The 22,878-nt window shown below is 49.4% G+C and overlaps 1 protein-coding gene across 27 annotated transcripts in view; it reads left to right on the top strand.

The window, feature by feature from the left end:
- RBFOX1 (RNA binding fox-1 homolog 1) overlaps positions 1–22,878 on the top strand; it is a 2,003,336-nt gene that overhangs the window by 275,611 nt on the left and 1,704,847 nt on the right. The gene's annotated exons all lie outside the window — the stretch shown is intronic.

The following is a 22,878-nucleotide window of genomic DNA, read 5'->3' as shown; positions in this document are numbered from 1 at the left end:
GACCATGGCTCAGCCTCTTCTTGATGTGAGGATGGACCTGGGGTGCTGGGAAAGCGAGAAGGAAGTTTAACATCGTTTGGTTGTCCCCGTGGTAAAAACAACAGGGATGCTTACTGAGTGCTCTGGAGCCCTGTGTCATTGGGTTAGACTGGGCTCCCTGGGGCATGTGACTATGGCTGGTGTAGGTGTGGATACCTGTGCAGCCTCCATCGGGCATCCGGGCAGAAGTGCCAGTGGCAGAGACGTTCGCTGGACTTGCAGTTCCAAAAACATGCATGCCCGCTTCTCCGGGATGTGGTACCTGTGTGGTGAGGTCGCCGAGTGTGGCCTGTTCATGTGCTACCAGCGACCATGAGATGGCTTCCAGGGGCACATAGAGTTTTGTCGCTGATGTTTTGTACTAATCATATGGGTTTGGTTTTAGGGTTATCTTTATAGCCGGCGATACTGGCTTTCCATTTATGGTAGTGATATGAAATTTCTTCTGAAAATATTGAAGTAGAAGAAAAAAAGTAAGTTGATTTCAAGGAAAAACGAGTGCGGAAATGACGATAATGTAGATAATGCAAGACATTGTGATAATGATAAGTGAGCAGCTGAGAGTAAATTCTCTTACCAAAGGTGTTCGTCTGATCCTGGGCAGTGTCCACGTGTGTGCTCTATATATTTGGCATACGTCCCCATCTTTGTTCCCCATCTCTGATGATACTCGGTGCCAACTGGACTCTCCAAGAACCCACCCCTTGGCTTCTGTCTGTTCCCCCAAAATGACTTTTGAGGCTGGGTTTTTATAATAAATTGATTGCTGGGTCACCTGAAAGTATTCACCTGATGCTGAGAGAAAGAAGAAGAGGAGATGAGAAATGACAACTTTTTGTCCCCCTTTGCAGTTCACCAAGGGTTTCATCTCCCTTCTCAGTGACCCCATAAGGTGACTGCTGTTTCTGTCTTCATTTTGTGGGTGAGGAACCCAAAACTCCAGTGAAGTAAAGTAATGTGTCAAGAGTCACACAGGCTGGACGCACCCTCTGACCCATTGTGTCATTGGGGACCAGCCTTGGAGCTTCTCACCATGTCTGTGAAAGAGTCTCCTCATTTTATTGATGGGGAAATGGTTCATGGTGCAGGAAAGTGTATGAGTTATCTCTTGCCACATAAAAAAAATTGCCCTGGACCTTCGTGGTTGAAAAGGACAACCATGATCTCACAGTTCCTGGGCTCAGGTATGTGGGAGTGGCTTAGAGGGGTGGTTCTGGCTCAAGGTCTCTCATCTGAAGTCTTGACTGGGGCTAGAGGATCCAGTTCCAGAATGGGTCACTTACAGTGTCATTGTCAAGTGGCCTCAGCTCGTCCCATGTGGACCTCTCCATAAAGCTACTCGAGTGTCCTCACGACATGGCTGGCGGCTTCCCCTAGGGTGAAATCCAAGAGATAGATAGATAGACAGATAGATAGATAGATAGATAGAGGCAGAAGCCATGATGCTTTTTATGACCAATCCTCAGAAGTCACATGCTGTCACCTCTGCTATATTCTGTCCCTCATGCAAACCAACCCTGATGAAATTGTGTAGGGGACTGTACACGGACATAAAAACCCAAGGGGGCATCACTGGGCCACTTTGGAGGTTCGCTATCGCATTTGCATAATCTCAAAATAACCATATCTTAGAGCTCCATGCAGAATTGTTTCCACCTCACACAAAGTCTATGAAAAGAACACAGAAAGATAACTGAACCCATTTTGCCGATGGGAGAATGAAGCCTGGTATAGGAAAGTGAGTCTTGAAGGTGGGGTGCCCTGTAGAAGCTTCTCAAGGGAAAATACTTGGAGAAGCGAGGAGAGAACTTCTCCACCTTAAATGCTCTTGCCCACCCTCGGACCAGAGGTGGCTGAGATCTGTCCACTTCCAAGAGCTTAGAAGAATGCCCCTGGATTTTCAGCTTTCTTGGGTCAGCTGAGATATTCCCAGGCCTGCAGCCCCACCTCATTACGGCTGATGGGTTCTCTCTACTGGAAGCAAAGATGCTATTCTGCTGATTGCCCCCCTGGAGGCTGCAGAAAGTTAAGATTCATACTGTGAAGACCCGGGAACACCTATCCTCTCCTCCTCCCCACCTCTGGTCCTTAGTGCTGTTGCTTCCCCCCTCATTTGTCATAGACAAAAGCAGCCATTTTTGCAACCTCCGTCGGTAGCAGCATATGGTGACCCACCAGTCTGGATGGCAGTTTATCTGACACGTTCAAAGCACAAAACCAGTTCACTCTTGGACCCAGTCATCATGCTTCTAGGTATTTACACCCTGGGGAGGATTGTCATGTGTGAGAAGCTGCGCTTGTGTATTTGTAGAAGGATGATTGTATCCGAAAAAATAATAATAATAAAAAAGATACACCCGCAGGACCCGTCAGTAAGGAACTAAGTACATTCTGTGAAGTCCGTGAACTCCAGTTCCAAGCTGCTGGTAGAATTTCGTGGTGAGGACTGATATTTATTAATGTGGAAAGAGGTTCATGACACATTGCTGAGTGAGAAATAGAGCACGTATCGTGCCATTCCAATTATGTGCAATTATATTCGTGTAGCTCCCTTTCTCTGAATGAAGAGAGATGTCAGAAAAGCAGATGGAAAATTAAGCTAAATTGGTGGTTTTCGCATTTTTCTTTGTCTCTTCTGGTTTTGTATTTTTAAAAATGTGAGCGGTTATTTTCCTTAATAATAATAATAATAATAATAATAATAATAATAATAATGTATACAATTAATCCATGAGTTCTGGGCTATTCACGGAGCCTTCCAGGACACCTGATGGCATTTTATTAAAATTTCATTCCCAGTTGTCATAGAAATGCTGCAGTCCCCTTGGAGGAGTGAAAATGTGGCTGATAAGACAGAACCAGGCCCTGGGGACAGACATTTGGTCCTCGGCTCCCCAGGGGGCAGGATGCCTCAGGCCCTGGCATCTCACCACCCTTTCTGCTCGCTCCCTGGTGGTGCCAGGCAGCTCTGCTCTTTCTGCCAGCTGTTCATGTCAGTGGCACTTCCCAGAAAGGGCCTTTCCTGGGCATGGCAGGTGTGATTCACTGGCATCCAGAATAAAGATATCATCATTGTCGTGGCTGGCATTCTGGGGCACCTAGGAGGCGCCTGGCATTGTGCTCCAGATTTCAAATGCGTCCTCTGGTTTATGCCCTGGAGCAGCTGACAAGGGATGAACTCTCCCTAGCCCCATTTTCACAGGTGAGGAAACTGAGGATCAGAGGAGAGGGGCTTATTCAGACGCTCGTAGCTGATGGGGCCTGGATGTGGGACTCAGCCTGAGCTGAGCTAAGCTAAGGAGAGGCCACCTGGTTCTGTTCAGTGGTGAAGGGACATTCCTGGGAACGTGGTAGAGGTGGGGCTGGTTCTGCAGTCAGCAAGTGAGGTGGGACGCAGTCACAGCTGGTCACAGTTACCTGTTCAAGATCCAACTGGAGGATGCCGGGTTAGAGACCAACCTTTCCGCCCCTCGATACATCTAACACAGCCGTGCTTTCCTCGATTATCAGAGCAGACTGGAGTTTTGCTTGGGTACCACATACAGTGCTTGGGCTGAGGTGATACACTAACTAGATGCATTGGGTCATCTGCGGTCCACTGGTCCCATGGGAGAGGCCTTTGGGAAACGAGGATGAATGAGAAATTTGCAAAGGCACACTGCATTCTGGGGTTCACTCTGGAGTGCATGTGCCCTAAAGTGGATGGAGGTGACCCAGCCCCACCATGAACTATATTGCTACTCTCAGTTTTTTGGTTTCTCGATTATACTGGAGACGGAGTGCAGTTAAGCAGCAGAGTCCAAATTACCACACTGCTCTGCCTCATCCCAGAGCCGTTTTCATAACCTCTACACTTTCTATAATAAGTACCTGTATTGGGGTCTCATCTAGAGCTTGGGGTCCCCTCCTGAGCTCGCTGGTTGTTGGAAACCAGTTCTTGCAGTTGTAGGATGCAGGTCCTTTGCTCCTAGAGACAGCCCACAGTTCCTTGCCATGTGGCCCCCCCATAGTCAGACCCCGTGATAGCTGCTGACTTGCTCAAGGCCAGCTGGAGGGTCTCTCTCGGCCAGGGGTGTCCAAACGTTTTTCAACGTTTTTCACCAAGGGCCATATGCGGTAAAATACACAAACAACCGGGCCACTCACTCGAGGTGAAGTACGTATTGCCTCCCCTGGTTTATTTAAGTAAACTAAATATGTTTTTGGATTTGCTGCGGGCCAAAAAAAATTGGCCTGCGGGGCCACAGTTTGGACACCCCTGCTCTAGGCTGTGCTAGCAGGACGGAGTCTTCTGTTTGTCCCAACACAGCCATGGGCGTGTCATCCCCGTCACTTTTCCTGGTGGTTAGAAGCAAGTCACAGGTCCTGCCGACACTCTAGAGAAGAGGATGTTAAGTGGCATCGACATGGGCCTGGCGACCCCTGATGCTGTGTTATGACAGTCCTGAGATGAGCCCAGCTCTCTCGTTGTCTCAAGGCCAAGTGTACTGCTCGTGCCTGTCCATGCAGCATCCTGCCTTCATCGCTCAGGAAAGCACTCCTAGGTCCCCAGGGCCAGCCCCCCTTCAGTGCTGGACTCCCCAGCTGTCCCGACCCCTGGCCATGTGGGCGTCTGAACTTCCTCCCCATGTCAGTGCTGTAGGGCCCTCCCTGCTGCATCTTCAGCAGCAAATGAATATTTAATGGAATGCTGCCACCTTTTGGAATTTAGCAAAAGTGACCCGTGTTTAGAAGGATGGATGTAAAGATTGAGGGAGAAAACACGGTCCTCTTTCCTTCTCTACACCCCACGCACGCACGCCCACTCACCCAGCCTTTATTTCCACTGGGAATTGACTAAGGTCTGATGCCAGATTCTAGAAGAAACAGTAAAAGGAGCCAGTTTCTTCCTGAGGCAGCGTTGTCGGTCGTTTATGCTCTGGTCCGTGATTACGGCGAGTGCTGACGCACCCGTGCCCTGATTGACTCGCCAGGAGGCAGCAGAATATACGAGCAGGAGCTTTGGGGCAGTGAAGGGGGTTCTGTCCCTGGTTCTGCCATCAGGTCTCCGAGGCCTTTAGTTTTCTCATCTGTACAATGAAGGTCAGCCAGGCTCTTCCAGCTCTCAAACCCCTCACCACAGGTTATGGCCAAGGATGGGAAATGGGCCATGTGCCATTTAGAGATTCCAGTCCAATAGGAATGGTTCTAAAGCCATTTCTATCCTCAGCAGGAAAGAGAGAGTCTACTTGGGCACAAGAGGGGGCAGTGCTGACAGGTGCCACCCAATGCCAGGGGTCTTGTGGTGACTCAGAGCAGCCAACACAGAGCTGCCTGGCTGCCCACCTTTGCTGCTTTTTCTGTACATTCAGAGGCATTGCCATCGTCCCTACACCCCAGCATCCTTTGCGATCCTCTCGCTTCCTCCTGGTCGGAGCCAGCAAAGCGTATCCTTTCTCCCCTTGGCACATCGCTTGTGGACCCACCGCTCTGGTCCATGCCTTCATTATGTAGCTTCTGGATTATCTAACCAGCTCTAGCCAGCCCTCCACGTCCAGCGTTTCCCGCTCCCATTTATCCGCCTCACTTGCTTATCCATGACTCTGTCCTGGGGAGCGGACTTCGCTGGCTCCCCGTGATGTGAGAATAGAGCGCAAACTCCTGACTCCACGTTGGCATTTGGCCCTCATCTGCACACTCCCCCCCACCCTGGCCCTCCTGTCTCCATGTGCCGTGTTCCTGGACTGTGGACCCTTGCTCAGACTACCCCCTATTCTCGAGTTTTACCCTCACATCTTACTGCCCAGATTCCTACCCGTCCATGAAGATCCATCATAAAAGCCTTGTCTAAAGATTCTTCCTAAGTCCCTCTGGCTGCATTGCATTTCCCCATCCACTGGACGCCCTGCTTCCCTCCCGTTCTTCCTCACCTGCCCTTCTCATGGATCCTTCCCTCCAACTGCCCTCCCTTTTAACAAACTCTGTTGCATTTCCTGCTAAGAGTTGGAACATACAAAGGTAAGACCCAGCCCTGCCCTCAAAGAGCTTACAGTCTATGAGGAAAGGCAAACAATGAGTCAAAAGAAACCTATAACCGAGGCACAATCTGATTGCTTCTTAGTGGAGACAGAATACAGTATTTGGTGATGTCACAAACCGGTGGCCGGAAAAGGCGTCTGGAAGAGGAGACGATGGCGAGGGGCCTGAGAAACAGGCTTGCCCTGGTGCCCCCTGGTGGGCAAGGAGCTGAGTTTATGCCACGATGGGTGTGGGGCCCTTGAAGGGTTTTAAGCTGGTGGTTGTCTTGATCCAATTTGCCTTTTAGAAAGAGCTCCCTGGGACCTGGCTTAGGAGGCTGAGTGGCTGGAGGACGCCTCATCCCTCTCGGGCATTTGTCACTCCTACGCCCCACTGGAGCAAGCCGTCAGAGCACAGGGGTCAGCAGCTCGACACCCACGCTTCTGGCACGCTCTGCTTCTCCTTGCTAATGTGCCTTTCTATAGCATCTGCTCGGCAGAAAACCAAGTGTGTGGACGAGATAACAGCATTAAGAGCAGAAGGACAAAGCCGATACCCGCAGCAGTGAGACATGAAGGCTTAAATTCTTTCCCTTCAAAGTGTCACACATGCTTCTGGTCATGTGACCCTGATTAAAGCAAGCCAGGCTTGGCAGGATGAAATGCTGAATGGTCCTCGTGACCTCGGGCACCGGAGTGCAGAGGTCTCCCGCTCTGAGAGCTTCCCTGCCATTTCTCCCCCCCCCCCCCCCCCGGTTTTCTTTCTGCCCCATAAAGGGGGGTGGGTGGGATCTATTTAGCGATTTTCGCAGGCCCCTGAGGATGACGGCATCCCCTGGAGACACGGTGACAGATTTCCATTGTCAGCGCTGAACTTCAGGTTGGGAACGAGAGTCTGGTCCACTCTCCACATCCTAAGGGAAGTGCTTCAAATGCGGTGGGCGCTCCATCAATGCTTGTTGCTGAAACGAATGAATGAAAGAATCAGTCTGAATGGTGGGGCACCCCGAAAGCTTCCTGTGTGCCCCTCTCCTGTCAAGACTGCGTCTTTCCAGCTACTCTCCTGGTTCTTATCGCCAGAGATTGATTTCGCTCATTCATGAATTCCATGTAAATGGGCCCCTCACAGGACACATACCTGTGCTTTCTTTCTCTCAACAGCATCCGTAGGAGGTTCTGCCACAGTATTGCACGTGTCAGTAGTTGTACTGTTTTAAATTTTTCAATGGTGCTGCATTGCATCGTTGTACCACAATTAATTCATCTCTTCTCCCACTGACGAGCATTTGCATTGGTTTTAGTTTGGGGCTCTGTGCACGCGTGTACCTGCTGGTTGGTAGATGTATGCATCCGTTTCTCTTGGGAATATACAGAGGGATGTGTTTGTTTGGTCACAGAATAGACACGTGTGTCGTTTTAGTACGGGGTGCCAGAAAAAATGTATGCCCATGGCTTGTAGTCATGTTTTGTTATCGGTGTATATTGAGGATTACAATTTTAATACAGTTTCTTTTTCTTTCTTAAAATGTGCATACATTTTTTTGGGCACCCTCTGTAGATGCCACCCAAAAGTTTTCCAAAGCAGTACAAAGTATCCCTCCCACCAGCCATGAGAATGAATGCCACTTGAATGCATATGTTGTGACTGGTCACAGCACCTCAGAGGGGCCGGGATGGTTATCCGCAGCCCACATTTACAGAGAGGCACACCGGCTGGGTCTCCACTAACCTGGTGAGGCTACTAGCTTATCAGTCAGTGATGGTGGGGCCCTGAAGTAAGGACTGTGCCTCCAGAACGGTGGCAGGCCTTCAATGACCACAGTGTATGGTGGATTCGGGACCTCCGGGCTCTGCTGTGGAGATGCTGGGCTCTGGGAATGGCTGCAGGAAGGAGAGCAGTGTGCAGGGGTCGTTACGTACACAGACTTGGGAATGTCTGCGGCACTGGCTCTCAGCTCGGCCTTGTGTAGAGCTGGACCTCTCCCTGCCACCCCTCTCACGTCTGTAAAGTGGAGATGGCCAATCAAGTGACGGTGAGGATTAAATGAGTGAATATAGGTAAAGCCTGAAGGGTGGGTGCTTGGTGGGGTTAAGTTTCATTACTGCTATTATTTCAGCTCTGCTCAGTTTGAGTGCTAGACTTATTTCCGCTGCTTGGGGAAGACGGCTGCGAACTCAGCCAGCTCTAACAGTTGTCAGGCAGGCTGCGTAATTCTCACCCTTTCCCTCACCCTCTGAAGGGAGCTGATGTTCCTGATGAAATCTGGAATCTCATTTTGAGCCCCGATCATTGGTTTCACAAAACCTGCCGGGGTGCAGTCCGGCCGGTCCCTTCTGAAATGAGTCTCTGCTCTTTGGTGCCCCTAATAAGAAATTTAGTCTGTTTGTTCAAGGTTTTAGCCTTTATAGAAATGGTCAGATGCCTTTCTCCCCTCCCCACCATCTCCCTTCCACAAATCCATGCCAAATATTGATGTTTGATAACTACAAATATCACACATAGCTTTTAATCAAGAGAGACGGAGGGAAGATAAAGGAGTAAATATGTCTCTGTAAGGTAGTTCAATATTCTCAGTAATGATTTTGCTAAGAAATAAAATGAGTGGAGGGAGGGGAGAGGGTTTTGTCACATGCATCAGAATGGGCTGGACCACCTGGAACGTGTTGGACCGTGCCTGGGCCCTTGCCCCCAGCCTGAGGCTTGGATTGATGTTAGATGTTCGTTACCTGCGTTGGTAGGTGCTATTTCATTTTACAGAGAGGAGAGATGTATTTTAAATGTGAGTTTGCAATATGCCACCGGTCTATACTGTTACCAGCAAAACACATTGAGCCAACTTCTGTCCTCATTGCTTACCTGAGACAGGAGTGGAATGCAAATGCCTGCCCTCCCCACTCTAGTCAGAGGTCATCCTGATGGGGGCCAAGGCGAGGTCAGTCTCCAGGCGCCTGTCCACCAACGTTGTATTTTCCTCGTGTGGGGACAACGATCCCAGAATAGTGGCAAGTGTCAAGCATTTAGAAATGTTTGGCCAAAGTGGTCCCAGGGCTGCTCCAGGCCAGACATTGGCCAAAGCAAGCGAGGCCTTATGACCCGATTCCAAACCCTCGTTCACAAGGCAGCTCCCAACAGCTTACTGTAACCCCAGCACCACCCCAGTGCCTGGACGGTGTGGGAGCACAGCACATTCTAAGCGAGTGAGTGAATGAATGAATGAATGAATGAATGAATTGATGGGCCTGCCACCAGCGTCATTGCTGCTGTTTTATTTGGGCTCTTCTCTTTGGCTTTTCTCATCCTTCAGTAGCCTTTCGCTTTGTATTTTGACATCCTCAATTTCTAACTCATAGAAATTATCAGTCTCAGAAGCCAATGTCAACAGAATCCAGTGATTCATTCACTCATCCATCCATCCATCCATCCATCCATCCATCCATCCATCCATCCATCCATCCTTCCATCCATCTATCCTTCCTTCCTTCCATCCATCCATCCATCCGTCCGTCCGTCCGTCCGTCTGTCCGTCCGTCCGTCCGTCCGTCCGTCCACCCACCCACCCATCCATCCATCCATCCATCCTTCCATCCTTCCATCCTTCCATCCATCTATCCTTCCTTCCATCCATCCATCCACCCACCTACCCATCCCTTCACCTACTTATCCACCTGCCCACTATGGGGCACCCACCCTGTGCCAGGCCCACTGTGAATGTTGAGGCTGTACTAGTAGCCAAGACACACCTGAGCCTGCCCTGTTGGAGTCTACAGTTCAGTAGCAGAGATGGAGATTAAGCAGATAATCCCACAAAGAATATGTGTTGAGATAAGTGATTCACAAGGAGGAATGTGGCTCTGGGACGGCCCATTGTAATGAAACGCGGTTCACATAGTGGCTATGTTTGAGATTTCCCCATGGAAGGGACCTGTAAGCTGAGCTCTCAAGTAGGAGTACAGGATCAGGGCAAGGGCAGAGAGGAGAGCATTCCAGACAGAGGGAGCAGTATGTGCAAAGGCCCTGAGGCCAGAGGGGGATGGTTATTTGCAGGCACTGTCAGAGGTTAGGCAGAGTGGCTGTATCCTGGATGAGGCCAAAGGCATTGGCAGGAGAAGGGCCAGTCCACACATGGCTCCCAGGCCATGGGAAGACACTGGTCTTTATCCCAAAGCATTGGAAGGGCCTGGAAGTTTTTGCAGGAAGTGGCCTGATTTGCATTTTGTGAAGATCCCTTTGGCTCCTTTGAGGGGCCTCAGCTGGAGTGGGGACAGAATCGAAGAGCCCACAAGATGGAAAACAGCTGGTGGCATGGCGGTAGTCGGCCTCCTTCAGGTTGAGAAGGACCCAGACCTGCTCTCCAGGTGGACGTCCTTCAGAAATCTCAGAACACACACGTACCCACAGGCTATTTGCATTTGCACAGTTTAAAATGGATTCCTCAACATAAGTCTTCTGGGTTTTGGCAGAGGGAGTGTAAATAGACATATTTCTGTATGTGGGCTGCAGTGTTACCCCCACCCCACTGCATGCACACGGGGGTCTCCCGCTTGCCTTCTTATCTGCCCAGCATGCTCTGGGAGCCAGGCAGCCCAGAATATGACTCCCAGAGGCTGAGGTTCAGTTGTCTAAAAATAGGGAGCAGGGGATGAAGGAGGCATGGCCCCATAGGGAATTTTCACTCCTAGATGCCTACAGACTGATAGCCACACGAGAGTGTCAGGTCTAGCTTGTGGGACGGGTTCAGACTGTCATTTTGTGGGAGGAAGCCATCGAGGACCAGGGCCATACTGGGCCATGTTGATGGGGCCAGTTCTATCACCGAGTGGAGTACTTGATACCCAGGGGCTTCTTGATATGTCTCCAAGTTTGAAATCTTGCCTTATCCTAATTTTACGTCCCTAATCAAAGTACCTGGGGTCATTTATTTTTCCCAGCCAGTGTCTCACGAAGGGATTCACAGATGGGCACCAGAAATCCCTCTTTTGTCACCTCCCATTCTCTCCTCCAGGGCCCCTGGTCCCCATTAGTTCCCTTCTCAATGGGGCTTTGGAGGGAGTGTCAAATCCTGCAGGAGCCCAGAGAAGAAAGTCCAGCCAGCCTTTTTCTTGCTAAGACCGGCCACCTCTTTTGGAAAACTCTTGCATGTCCTTACGCTTACCAGGTCTCTTTTCTATTGTATCAACCGCTCCCTCTTGGTTGAGAAGTGAGGCTCGAATCGGGGACCCCGTCCTGTTGCATGCAGCCTGGGATTTGTAGTTTTCTTTCAGCAACTGGGACTGCAAGTGTTTTTAAACCAGAAGACAAAAGCAGATTGGGGCCTGGGTGAGAACAAAGTGCACGTCCCTCCCGGTCCCCCCGGGGACTGTGCAGGAGGAAGACTCTGGACAGGTGAGGAGTTTTCTGTGTACCTTCCATCTCTCTGGTTGTCCTCCCCAAGCCCACAGGGATTTCATAAGCACAATGTTGCTCAATTTCAGTTCAATGGCACAGAGGCGTTCCAATGTGTTCTAATTACTTAGACATAAATGATTTCTGGTGTACTTTAAATGATTTCGGATGCTCTTTTGTCTATGAGGCCGCTGATTTATAACTCCCTGGGACTGTGGTGTTATGCTTCATTGATTTCTTTTAAGGCTCTTCAGAAGTATATTTATTATAGACGATGCGTTTCCCTGTTCGTTTGCTCTATGATTCTGAAAGGTTCATTTGCCAGTTGTCAGCACCCCACCCCTATCCCCCTGCACTTACGCTGTACCAATAGCAAGGGGACACACTTATTGAGTGCTTACTGAATGCAAACCCAGGTACTGTATGCTATGGGTGAGTGGTACATACTCAAGAGATAGACAATTAAATTAAGCAAACGCGTTCCTTCTTAAAGGCATCCATGTCATTTAGACAAAGGGACCACACACACACACACACACACACACACACACACATTCTCACATGACACAATGGGATAAAGATGGGGGGTTGGTCTGTGAGCTGCAAAGGATGCTTGGAAGAGAACAGGGATAAGCAGTGGGTGGTGTCAGATCTCTGCAGGGTGGTCCATGGAAATGGTGCTTTGACAAGGCGGCCAGCTGTGGTCCTGAGGCGGCGGGTGTCCCAGCTTAGTCCCGTTCTCATGGGTCTCGAGCTTGTGGCTCGATGTTCTTGAGCCTTAGTTTCTTTCATCTGTAAAATGGAGCACATCCTATCTGGTTGGTTAGCCACTGTGGACTGAGAATTTAGTATGTGTCAGGCAGGGGCAGGTCCACGGTTTGTGAGATCTGGAGTTTAGTCAGTTTGGGGGGCCCTTTAAGAAAAAGGACGTTCAGTTATGAGTGTCTGGCTGGGTTTCTGCCCCATGGTGGTGCCCGCTAGGGTTGGCACTGGGGTCTTCGATACATTCTAGGCACCGGTGTGTAAAGCAGGTAATAGCGGAGCTTCTGGGTTTGGGAACTCTTTCCTTCCCCCTGAGACGAGGCTCTGAGGTGCCTTCAGGAAATGTGTCCTGTGACTGCCGGTCAGGATCTGCACTCAGCCCTCTTCCCCACTCCCTCCTCAGGACGTTTCTTTGGAAGCACCTCTCAGGCAAGGCCTGTCTTCAGAGGAACAGAGTGGTCCTACTTCACAGGCGGACCAGGGGGACGGTTCCTCCCACCACAGGCTGCACTGCGGTCCCCAGCTGGCTGTAGGCATCCATCAGTGGGTGACAGGAACCCTTCCCTTTCCTGAAGCTTCAGGTTCCTGCCGCTGAGAACCTGGGGAAGGACGATGAGGAGCACACGCCACCTAGTGACCGTTTCCGGGACTGCCGTTCCCAGCACAGCCTCCAAGAAGAATCTTCTCTCTGGGCGAGGATGAGTCCAGGGACGCTTGGCAGCAGAGTCTTGAGGGTTAGGAGGGCGTGCCTTGGTTAGCATCTCGCTGCATCAGAGCAGGGGTGACTCACCCCAGATTGCCCTCGATGCTCTCATGGAGACCCTGCCAAGGTGAATATGGGCTCCCAGAGAAGTGACTGCCTCTCTCCCTTCCCTCCATCATCACGATTCTCCCTCTCCTCTCGGTTTCTCCTTCTTCCCTCCCTTCCTCCTCCTCACCTCTGTTTGCTTCTTCCCCCTCTTCCCTCACCTCTTTACTCCATCTTCCCCGATTCCCCTGCCCCCTCCCTCCCTTGCACCCCACCCTCCTCACCCATCTCTGTCCTCTCCCTCCCACCCCTTCCCATCCTCTTCCAAATTCCTCTCCACCCGTCTTCATCCTCACCTTGGCTTAGCTCGCCTTCCTTTAACTAAACAGGTATTGTTGGTGCTTCTATTATTTGGTCCGTTTGGAGTGGGGGCCAGTCATTGAGTTAGCTGAGCCCTAGCTGTGTATGCTGAGAGGCTGAGATTTCCCTCGTTCATTCATTTATTCATTCATTCATCTATGCATGCATTCATTCACTTATTAATTTATGAGCACGTGCCCAGATGCAATGAATACATTTTGAAACCAACTGTGTGTCAAACAAACATCATGCCGGACAGACTCCACTTCTGGTTTGACCCCTGGATGGTGAGCACACACCATTCCTCTCTGCTCTGCCGGGAAAGCTCCTCTCTTTCAGGACCTGGTAAAACATTGCCCTGCAGGCTAAGCTGTGAGCCCGCTCTCCTCCCAGCCACTGGGGTGTCTGGAGACTTTCTGCTTCTGTCTCCTCTAAACCCAGTCCAGGGGTGTCCAGCACTCCAAGCCAGCCTTACCATTGAGTCAAACCCCCTGAAGCTGGTTTCTGTGTGCCCAAGACTCTGTGCTCCAATGGTTACACTGGTCCCTCTCCCTAAGGGAGCCCTGGACACAACAGCGTCCCTGGAAATCCAGGAATCTTAGCACCACCAAGATGGGAAAGGCAGGTGAAATGTTTTCTGTAGTGTTTGGTTTCTACCAATCCTATTCTAATCGAGTTTTCTTTATTCTGAGGGATTTATTGGAAATGAGTTGTTTCCAAGGGCTTAGGCCTTGTGTGCTGTTTGTTTTGCTTTGTTTCTCTTCCTCTATATTCCCAAGTGAATGCAGGAAATGGGGAAAGTAGGTTTGCAGTTACATTTGTTTTTTTACAGAGCACAGGTTGAGTATACATTATAAAACGAGAGGGAAGCGATGATGGGAGAGTCTGTATTTCTACCACCTGGTCACATCTCACAGGCTTGTCTGAGGCATCATGGAAGATACAGCCCTCACCTGAAAAAAAATGCCCAAATTGCCAGTATCTAAGATCTGCTGTACATCCTTAATAAACGGTCGGCAATTTTAAAAAATCATAATACAACTTACGTACCATACAGTAAAAATCTTCAGAGCACAGCTCCATGAATTTTTACATCTACGTTCCCCTATGGTACCTCCACCCAGACCAAGATATAAAACATTTTCTCACCTGGAAGTTCTCCTGTACCCCTCCCTGTCAGCACCACCCCCACCCAGAGCCCCCACTATTCTCTCTTGAGATCAGTTGTGTTTGCTTTTGAGCTTCATCGAAACAGAACCCTGACTTATTTCACTCAGCCGCATGTCCGTGAGCGCCCTCCATATTGCAAATGGCTGACAAATCTGAACTTGCTTCTTGCATTAATTGTCCTGACTCTGGACTTCTCATATTGCATTGAGTTGAAACCAGCTCAGGAATGTGAATGCGTTGGGTTAGTGCCGGTTCCAATGCTTTTGCTCCTCACCTTTAATGTGGATTTGGCTGAGCCCTGGCACCGGCCTGTGTAGGCTCCATCGCTCAGTCTCCCATTGCCACCAGGTGGGTTCAAGGAATCTGAAGAACCTCGTGTGGAGGATGAGATATTGGGTAGGCACAGGCCCCTCTCAGATATTTGCTCCATGTGGTTTCAGGGAGCCTGGGCTTTTTAGAAGGCATCTGACTGTCCGCCCTGGACAGCACACAAGGTCTAATGTATATACAGTGGCTATAGTTCATGCCCCGTATGCAACGGTGCCGGAGGCTCATGAAGAAACAGACGGGTTTATGAGCTGTCCCAGGGGGTCCCCTGTGAGCCCTTAGCTCCGAGGCTGTGTTTGTTCTTGGGAAACAGTGTTGGCCCACTCTCTTCCCACTGAGGAGTCTGTAGGGTGCCCGCTGACAGGCCTTCCGGGCCCCTGCTGTAAACACCAGGGCGAGACCGCCACCCTGGGACAGATGGCCTAAATTCATGGCCGGAAGTGCCCACGGAGAAACATGTTCAACACGAGATTAATAGGCTCTGGAGGGAGGCACGGGGACCTGGGGCTTGGACTAGATTGCTTTGCGAGGTGAGCTCTTGATTTCATGACCTCATCTCTCGCCCCAACTCTGAGACTTCACTCACAACCCAGGTTGTTAACACGCAGAGATCTTATCCTGTTAGCCTTTCACTCTGGAGAAATTGGATTGAAAATCTCGCCAGACTGCCTCCGGACAGAGCTTTTTCATCAGCTGCCAGTGACCCTCCGGCGGGAGTGTTGCTTTGCTTTACACACCATTAGCAGGGCACAGAGAGGAGCCGTCCCTCTCCGCCTGGCCGCCGTCAGAAGCTCTTGGAGAGAAGTCACCATTGGGAGCTCGCTCCTGACTCGTGGTGCCACCTGAGAAAGTCACTTCTCCCCCTGTGCTTGGAATCACCTCCTGTGCTCATCTCTTAACAGGGTCTCTGAAGAGAGTCACACCTGGGCAAGTCACCTGGAGACATGGGGTTCACACCCTTCTCCAGGTGCCCCCGGGGCCTTAGAGAAGGGGACGCCCCCTCTGCGGCAGCCGTTGTGTTTACTATGCTCATGTTGCTTTTTATTAAATCTCTGTGTGGTACAGTGAATTCCTGGGGTACAGGAGTTCCCTAAACTCCACCAAAACCTGAACTCATGACACCCCTGGGTTGGCACCTGATCTCTCATTGGCTGGGCCTGCTCTCCTGGGCTAGTGAAAAGCAGCAGTGGCTCAATCTGGAAAAGGATTTTCAGGCTCCACGTCTTTGGACATCGCAGACTTGAGAAAATGGAGATGGATTGTATCCACCCAGACGGCCTGACAGCGGCGTGGCTTGGCGGCCGTGCTCCCAGCCTTCTGCAGGCACCTGCGTTTCCTGAGCAAGCCTGGCTCTGGGTGCTTTGTGTGCATTTCTGGGTGACCTCACGTTATCCTGCATCGTAATACAGCATTGTCCCCGGAGGGATCCGACATGCCCTATCTGAATTCAGGTCCGTCTGACTTCTAAACCTGTTCCCTTCCCCCTGCATCACCTCTCAGCAGGATGGCAACACCTAACATCGGCTGAGGTCTTTGTTTTCCAGGAGCTGGCTGAGTTCTCTTGGGGCAGCCCTAACCAAGTCCCACAGGCCGGGTGGCTGACACCTCAGCAATTCATTTCCGCGCAGTGCCGGAAGATAAGTCCGCAATCAAGGTGTCTGCAAGGCTGTTTCCTTCCAAGGCCTCTGCCCTGAACTTGTACGTGGCTGTCTCCTCCCTGTGTCTTCACATCGTCTTCCCTCTGTGCCTCTCTGTGTCCTAGTGTCCTCTTCTTATAAGAGTGCCTTTTGGATTGGAGTAGGCCCACCACCCCAAAGACTTGTAATTACCTCTTTAAAGACACTATCTGCACCTGCAGTCACCTTCTGAGGGACTGGGGACTTCAACGTGTGCATTTTGAAGGGACCCCTTCAGCCTCTCTCAGATGTTTTGCATGTATTTAATTCATTTAATCTTGACAACACCTGGTGGCCTGGATAGCACTGTCAACCCTACTGAACTGATGCGGAAACTGAGGCACAGAGTTTTCACATAGAAGATGGAATGCAGACCTCAGTTGGGCTCAGTGCTGATCTCCTCTATCCCAGTGCCGTATGTGAAAATTCACTCTTAACAACCCATATCAACTCAGTGCGTCACAGGAGGATTTAGGAAGGGGAGAACCTGAAAAACACCAGGAGGGAGACGATTCTCTCCAGGCTAAGGATTTCTCCATCCCCACTGAGAGGGGATTGGTCATGGATCCCCAAATTGCAGTGCGGCTATCATGCGGGTTACTGTACTCAGGCTTTGTGCAAACACGTATGTATTGAGAGACATAGTAATGCCCCCAAGGGTTCTTGTTTTAGTGCTTAGGGACTGAGTCGAAAGGTGCATCCCCACTGACACGTCTCTCAAGACTCAAAGCAGCTGCCAGAACCACTGGTCCCAGTGTGTCGTGTGGGAGGATTGGGATTCTTGTAACACACAGACCTTGGCCACCTGTTGAAGGTAAGCATGGCCAGGAGGCAGTAGAATTCCCTGAAACTTTTCCAGGAGCACATGGATCCCAATTTCCCACGTTATTATTATTTTTTACTCCTGAAAAGTATATTCAAAACAACAACAGCAACAACAGCAACAACACCACAAAAACAGGCTGTTTCCTTCCAAGAAAGGAATGCAATGCCATATGCAAATCCAGTTTTGCCCAAAGCTCAATCTTGTCTAGTGCACCAATGTCTTTTGGCATCAATGTTCCACAGGGAAGGGCTTCTGACTTCAAGTCCTCGGATGGCAACGCTCCTTCTCATTTCTAAAGGCTTCGAAACAACAGTGTTGTTCAACAGAGTTCACATGTTACACGATCCGCCCACGTGGAGTGTGCAATTCAATGGTTCTTAGTATGCTTGGAGTTTGGTGATTATTGCCACAATGAACGCTAGCACATTTCATCACCCCCCAAAAGAAATCCCACACAGAGGTTTTTACAGACTATTTTATCTTTATAGAACCCCATGAAAAGAGCAGAGCGGTTTCCACCCCATTTTACAGATGGGCAAACGAAGGCTTGGAGAGCTGAGGGAGTTGCAAAAGGAGCTTAGGGGATAATTTTAGGTCCTTTTAAACACTAGCAGGTGCCAGGGAGTTCCTGAAAACAAGGATTCGGAATCTCTGAGTTCCCAGGGTTTCTGTTTCTTAAGTGCAGGCTCTTTTTCCTCACTCCCCACCTGGGACCCACAAAGGCAGTGGTGGGGACCGCCTTTCATGGATTCAGACGGCCGCCACTCCATGAAGAGCTGTCTCTGTGCCATCACGCATCCCCATCAGGCAGGCTGGCTTGGGCGTCGCCACCAATGAGGTGTGACAGGGCCTGGGGCTTGCCCCTGGGACCTTTCAGGCACTTCCTGCATTGAGTGCCAGGTGGCACCACAGAGCTCTTATGTGAGGCAGGGAGGCAGAGACAGAGGGAGCCACTCGCTAATGGTGCTGGGAGAGGAGACAGGCCTTTTGAGGACTTGGAAACCAACCGATAGATTCGTTGGGAGCCAAACAGCAAAATGTACAGGGCCTCGTTCCGACTTGGAGCTGGGTGAATAGGGTGCCTGTGGTGCCAGAGAGCCTGGCGTGGGGAAATGCCAGCCGTAGGCTACTGTGGGTTATATTTTAAATGGGATCCCAGGGCACTACAGATAGTGCACCAATATAGACCATGCATTAGAATTTTGTGTGTAAGCCATCCTTTCTTTTCCTGCTAAAGGCTCTTATTCTCATTATTAACCATCCTCCACAAGGAGCTAATCCCCACAGGGCAGGACGTGCTGTCAGTATCCCAGTATCTAGAGCAGTTTCTGCACACAGTGTGGACTCAGGCCATGTCTGTGCAATGGATGGAGCAAGGAGTTTGCTGAGCGGTCCCCATGGGTCAGGAGCCGCTCTGCTTTGATCCTCCCTGCAGGTCTCAGACAGGAGACCAGCACAGAGAGGCTGAGGAACTGTCACGGCTCATCACTGGGCTGGCTGGGATTTGAACTGGGGCAGCCCCAAACCTCACCACCGTGCGGTCCTTCCAGACCAGCCAAGTTGTCAGGACTGCTTTGGCTGTACTGTGCCATTTCTCACGTCCTCCAGCTTGTCCTCTGGGGGAAGAATGATTCAGTTGATAATTCTGCTTTATTCATCACTGGCATGGCAGGTGTTGCTCTCCTGGAGTGCCCACGTCATAGGAAGAGAAGAGACAGAATCTGTAGCTGAGCCAGGGTATCTAAGATCTCGTGTTTGTCAACTCAGCGGCCATAACGAAGAACCACCGAATGGGTGGATTAAACAATAGACATTTAGTTTCTCTCCATTCTGGAGGCCGGATGTCTGAGGTCAAGGTGTCGGCAGGGTTGATCCTTCTGAGGCTTGTCTCCTGGGCTCACAGACAGCCGCCTTCTCCCTGCGTCCTCATGTGGTCTCTCCTCTGTGACTCTCTGTGTCCTGATCTCCTCTTTTTATAAGGACACCAGTCCTTCTGGATTGAGCCCACACTAATGACCTCATTTTACCTTAATTACCTCTTTAAAGACCTCCTCTCCAAATTCACTCACATTCCAAGGTATTGGGGATTAGCACTTCAACGTATGAATTTGGGGGTGACACAGTTCAGCCCATAACTGACCCTAACCCCAAAGGCTCAGGTAGCTCACTTCTAACTCCTCCAGCATCATTCCTGACCTTAGCCCCTTGCCCCTCCCATGAAAGTCAGATGTCAAATGTTAACGTGAACTCCCATAGTCGCCAGTTCTAAACAGCTGGTGATATCAAACGCTTAGATGGAAATGAGTTCCTTTCTTATGGTGGAGCTTACTTGTGAATTGGACAGAGGTTTTAATCAGAGGATTTAAAAAAAACACACAATTCAGATCTCTTGCTTTCTTCGGCTCCCTTCTGAGCACATTTGAGCAATCGTTTTATTTTCCATAAGAAAGTATTTTGCTTAATTGGATCTCATTTCTGTTCTCCCCTTAACAACCAAGTGTCTATATTTCTGTTGGGATTGGAAGCCCTAATCAGTTCAGATAAATTGGCTTCTTTTTAAGTTATGATCTTGGAGGAAATAATGATCTAACTTACTTTTTGTTAATTACTTTTAGGTGAATTAGACATCCCAGCTTTGCAGTACCTGATTTCCTCAGAAGTATTTAAGCCCTCAAATCTATTTAAACCTTTTCTTTTACTCAAATTAAGATGCTGAAAAATTCTGCTATTAGAAGTAATTTAGTTTTTTTTTTTTTTGAAGTTTAGCTCCATGGCTCTCTAATTTTAAATAATTGAAGCTTTTGATTCTATCATATCCCATGTAGTAGTGGCACCAAATTACCATTTTCCCTTCAAAATTGTCTCATATTATTGGTGTGTCAGACTTAGTCAACAAATAAATAGAACAGAGAGGTAATGAATAAAAATCAATCAGGTAGAATTGTAAAACAAACAAAATCATGTACAGATAGGAATTATGCCTTTATCCATCGTGATCATGGTGTGTGTGTGTGTGTCTGTGTCTGTGTGTGTCCCTAAGGGGGAGGAAATCACTTGTAAAGGGCAGAAAATGCTACAGCTTTGAGCATACAGCAACAGATCTGAAAATGAATAATTTCATTTGTTTATATAAAAAATTCTAAATCTTCAGAAGTGAAGCAACAAGATCACAAATAACAAGGATATTAAGAAGGTGATTAATATTCCATAAGGGATGCATATAATTAAAACTTAGGAGAAGTGGCCAAAATAGTTCTTTGAGGCATTCTCATAGCCTTAGGTTTTACTCTCTCTTTTGTCATCTGAGAGAGGAATTCCTTACATTTTGAGTGCTAAGTAAGCATGTGGTCTTTCTACCTCTGTCACCCTCATCGCAATCAGTAAGAACTGTGTACAGTTAGCATTTGAGTGCTTGTAACAGCTCAATATCTGGCACTCGGTAACTGCCTTCATATCAGATAACCTATTGAGAAATATAGCACAGCCCAGTGTCTGGATTAAGGACTTGTGGGGATGAAGGAACCCAAGAATTGAACTCTCTCTCTACCATGTATGTGGTAGTCCCATGATGCCACTTCTCTTGGAGTAAATTTTCTTCTTTCTCTCTATTTTATGGGCATGTTCCCCACTGGGAACCACATCAGAAGGGGCTCCTTAGTTCTGGAGAAAATAAACCATTGAAACAGTTTAGGTCCGTAGGATCTGGGCTGGGGAAGGAACCCTTTAAGACAACTGATTAGCACTTAACTCTAGGAAAGGTCTCAGATCTGAGGTCTGAAGTCACCTGGTCCTATTGCTCTGTCTTGGAGTGGAGACACTCCAAGAACTTTCAGCTGAGATAGCTGGGATAAATGATGGAGGAAACCTTGCATTTATGGTCCTTGATAGCCAGTCAGGGCTGTCAGAGCCATCTCTGGTTTCTCGCCTGCCAAGTTCTGTCTAGCGCGTTCCACATCTCCAAGAAATGCCAAATATCAGCACTCCCGAAGCTAAAGTGAGGTCCCACGGGGCTCACGTCCATGCTTTGTCAAAACCCCTGTTCTCCGTGTGCTGTAATGAGCCCTGTGGCATCTGCCCAGTTAGTCCTCAGCTAAGTGAGATTGTGCACAAAGGAGTCTTGTGGCTTTGTGTGGATAGCAAGTTATGGCTGGTGCCAAATATTGTCAGAGCAACTATATGATTGACTGTCTTTCTAAGGATGCTATCCAGGCCCCAAGCACCCATCATAGCAAGAACCAATGCCTTGGAGCAGCAGTAGACACTAAAGAGAAAAGACAAACGGATGCCCCTAAGGGAACACACTACTTTACTCTCCACTCTCCACTCATAACATACTGAGAGTACAAGGTTGGAAGACTCAGACTGGGGGTAGGGGTGCCACCAGGACCTGAATTCACCCCAGAAGTGATCCTGGAAGAGTATCTCCACTCCTCAGCTTCTAAGGACATACCAGAATGACAGTCAATATTTAACAACCCGCAGGGCTCAAATGCCCATCCGTCCAAATTAATGCGGTAACTGAACAGGTCAGTCTCAGCTGTTAAGCCTGCCAGAGCTGTACCATGGTGAACCAGCTGACAGGCGGTGGTTGACCACACCCTCCATTGCATCTGTAAGAGTCTGTCTACAAATTCCGAGACAGTCCCCACGGGCACAAAGCCAGTGCCCAAAGAGGGATCATGGGCCATATAAGCCCTGGAAGACTCAGTAACAAGAAAAGAGCGGGGCCAGTGTCAGAACAAAGACTGAGTCTGGTCCAGCTGAGGGCCAATGGCCACAGCTACCCTCCCATTCATGCAAATGATCTTGCCCTTAGCTCCTGCCTGGGGTCCTGGTGTGACAGTGGCTCCCTGAACCTCTTTGTTTCTGTCCTGGTCACCCTTTCTCTGAGTTTAAGCTTGCATTTACCCCACTGTCTATTTCAGCAGGAGGATCTGGGTTCAGTGTTCAGCCCCTTGTGTTTAGTTGGCGGTGACAGAGCTAAAAGGTTAAGAGAGCAGATTCTGGAATCCGTTAGAATTGGGGTCAAATCTTGCTTTCTTCCCAGTTTACCTTCAAGCCTCACTTTCTAAATCTTAATGAACATTTAAACACCTCTATGTGTGGTGTTATAGGCAGGACTCAATGAGCTAATACTGATCAGACACTGAAACCTTAGTAGTGCTTGGTAATGCCTCTGACTTGATTGGGGATAAGACCTCTCTCCATTCTGGGGTACTCCTTGCAGAAGGTCAGTGAAGATACATCTCAGCACCCTGTATGTTCTCCTATTTATCTCTACCCATTTCTCTGAGGTCATTTGTGGCTCAGAGGCAGCGGTGTGGTGCCTTCTACAAGAGGAGAGAGCCAGGAAGAGGCATCGGGATGTTAGACATTGCTCCCCACTCCCACTTTCTTTCTTTTTTAAAATTTTATTGGGGAACAGTGTGTTTCTCCAGGGCCCATCTGCTCCAAGTTGTCCTTCAAACTAGTTGTGGAGGGTGCAAGTCCAGTTGCCATTTTCAATCTTTAGTTGCAGGGGGCGCAGCTCACCATCCCATGTGGGAATTGAACCGGCAACCTTGTTGTTGAGAGCATGTGCTCTAACCAAC

Source organism: Rhinolophus sinicus, chromosome 10 (genome assembly GCF_057876585.1).
Source record: "Rhinolophus sinicus isolate RSI-liver-muscle chromosome 10, RSI-T2T, whole genome shotgun sequence".
Lineage (NCBI taxonomy): Eukaryota > Metazoa > Chordata > Mammalia > Chiroptera > Rhinolophidae > Rhinolophus > Rhinolophus sinicus.
This window is presented reverse-complemented; position numbering and strand designations above follow the sequence as displayed.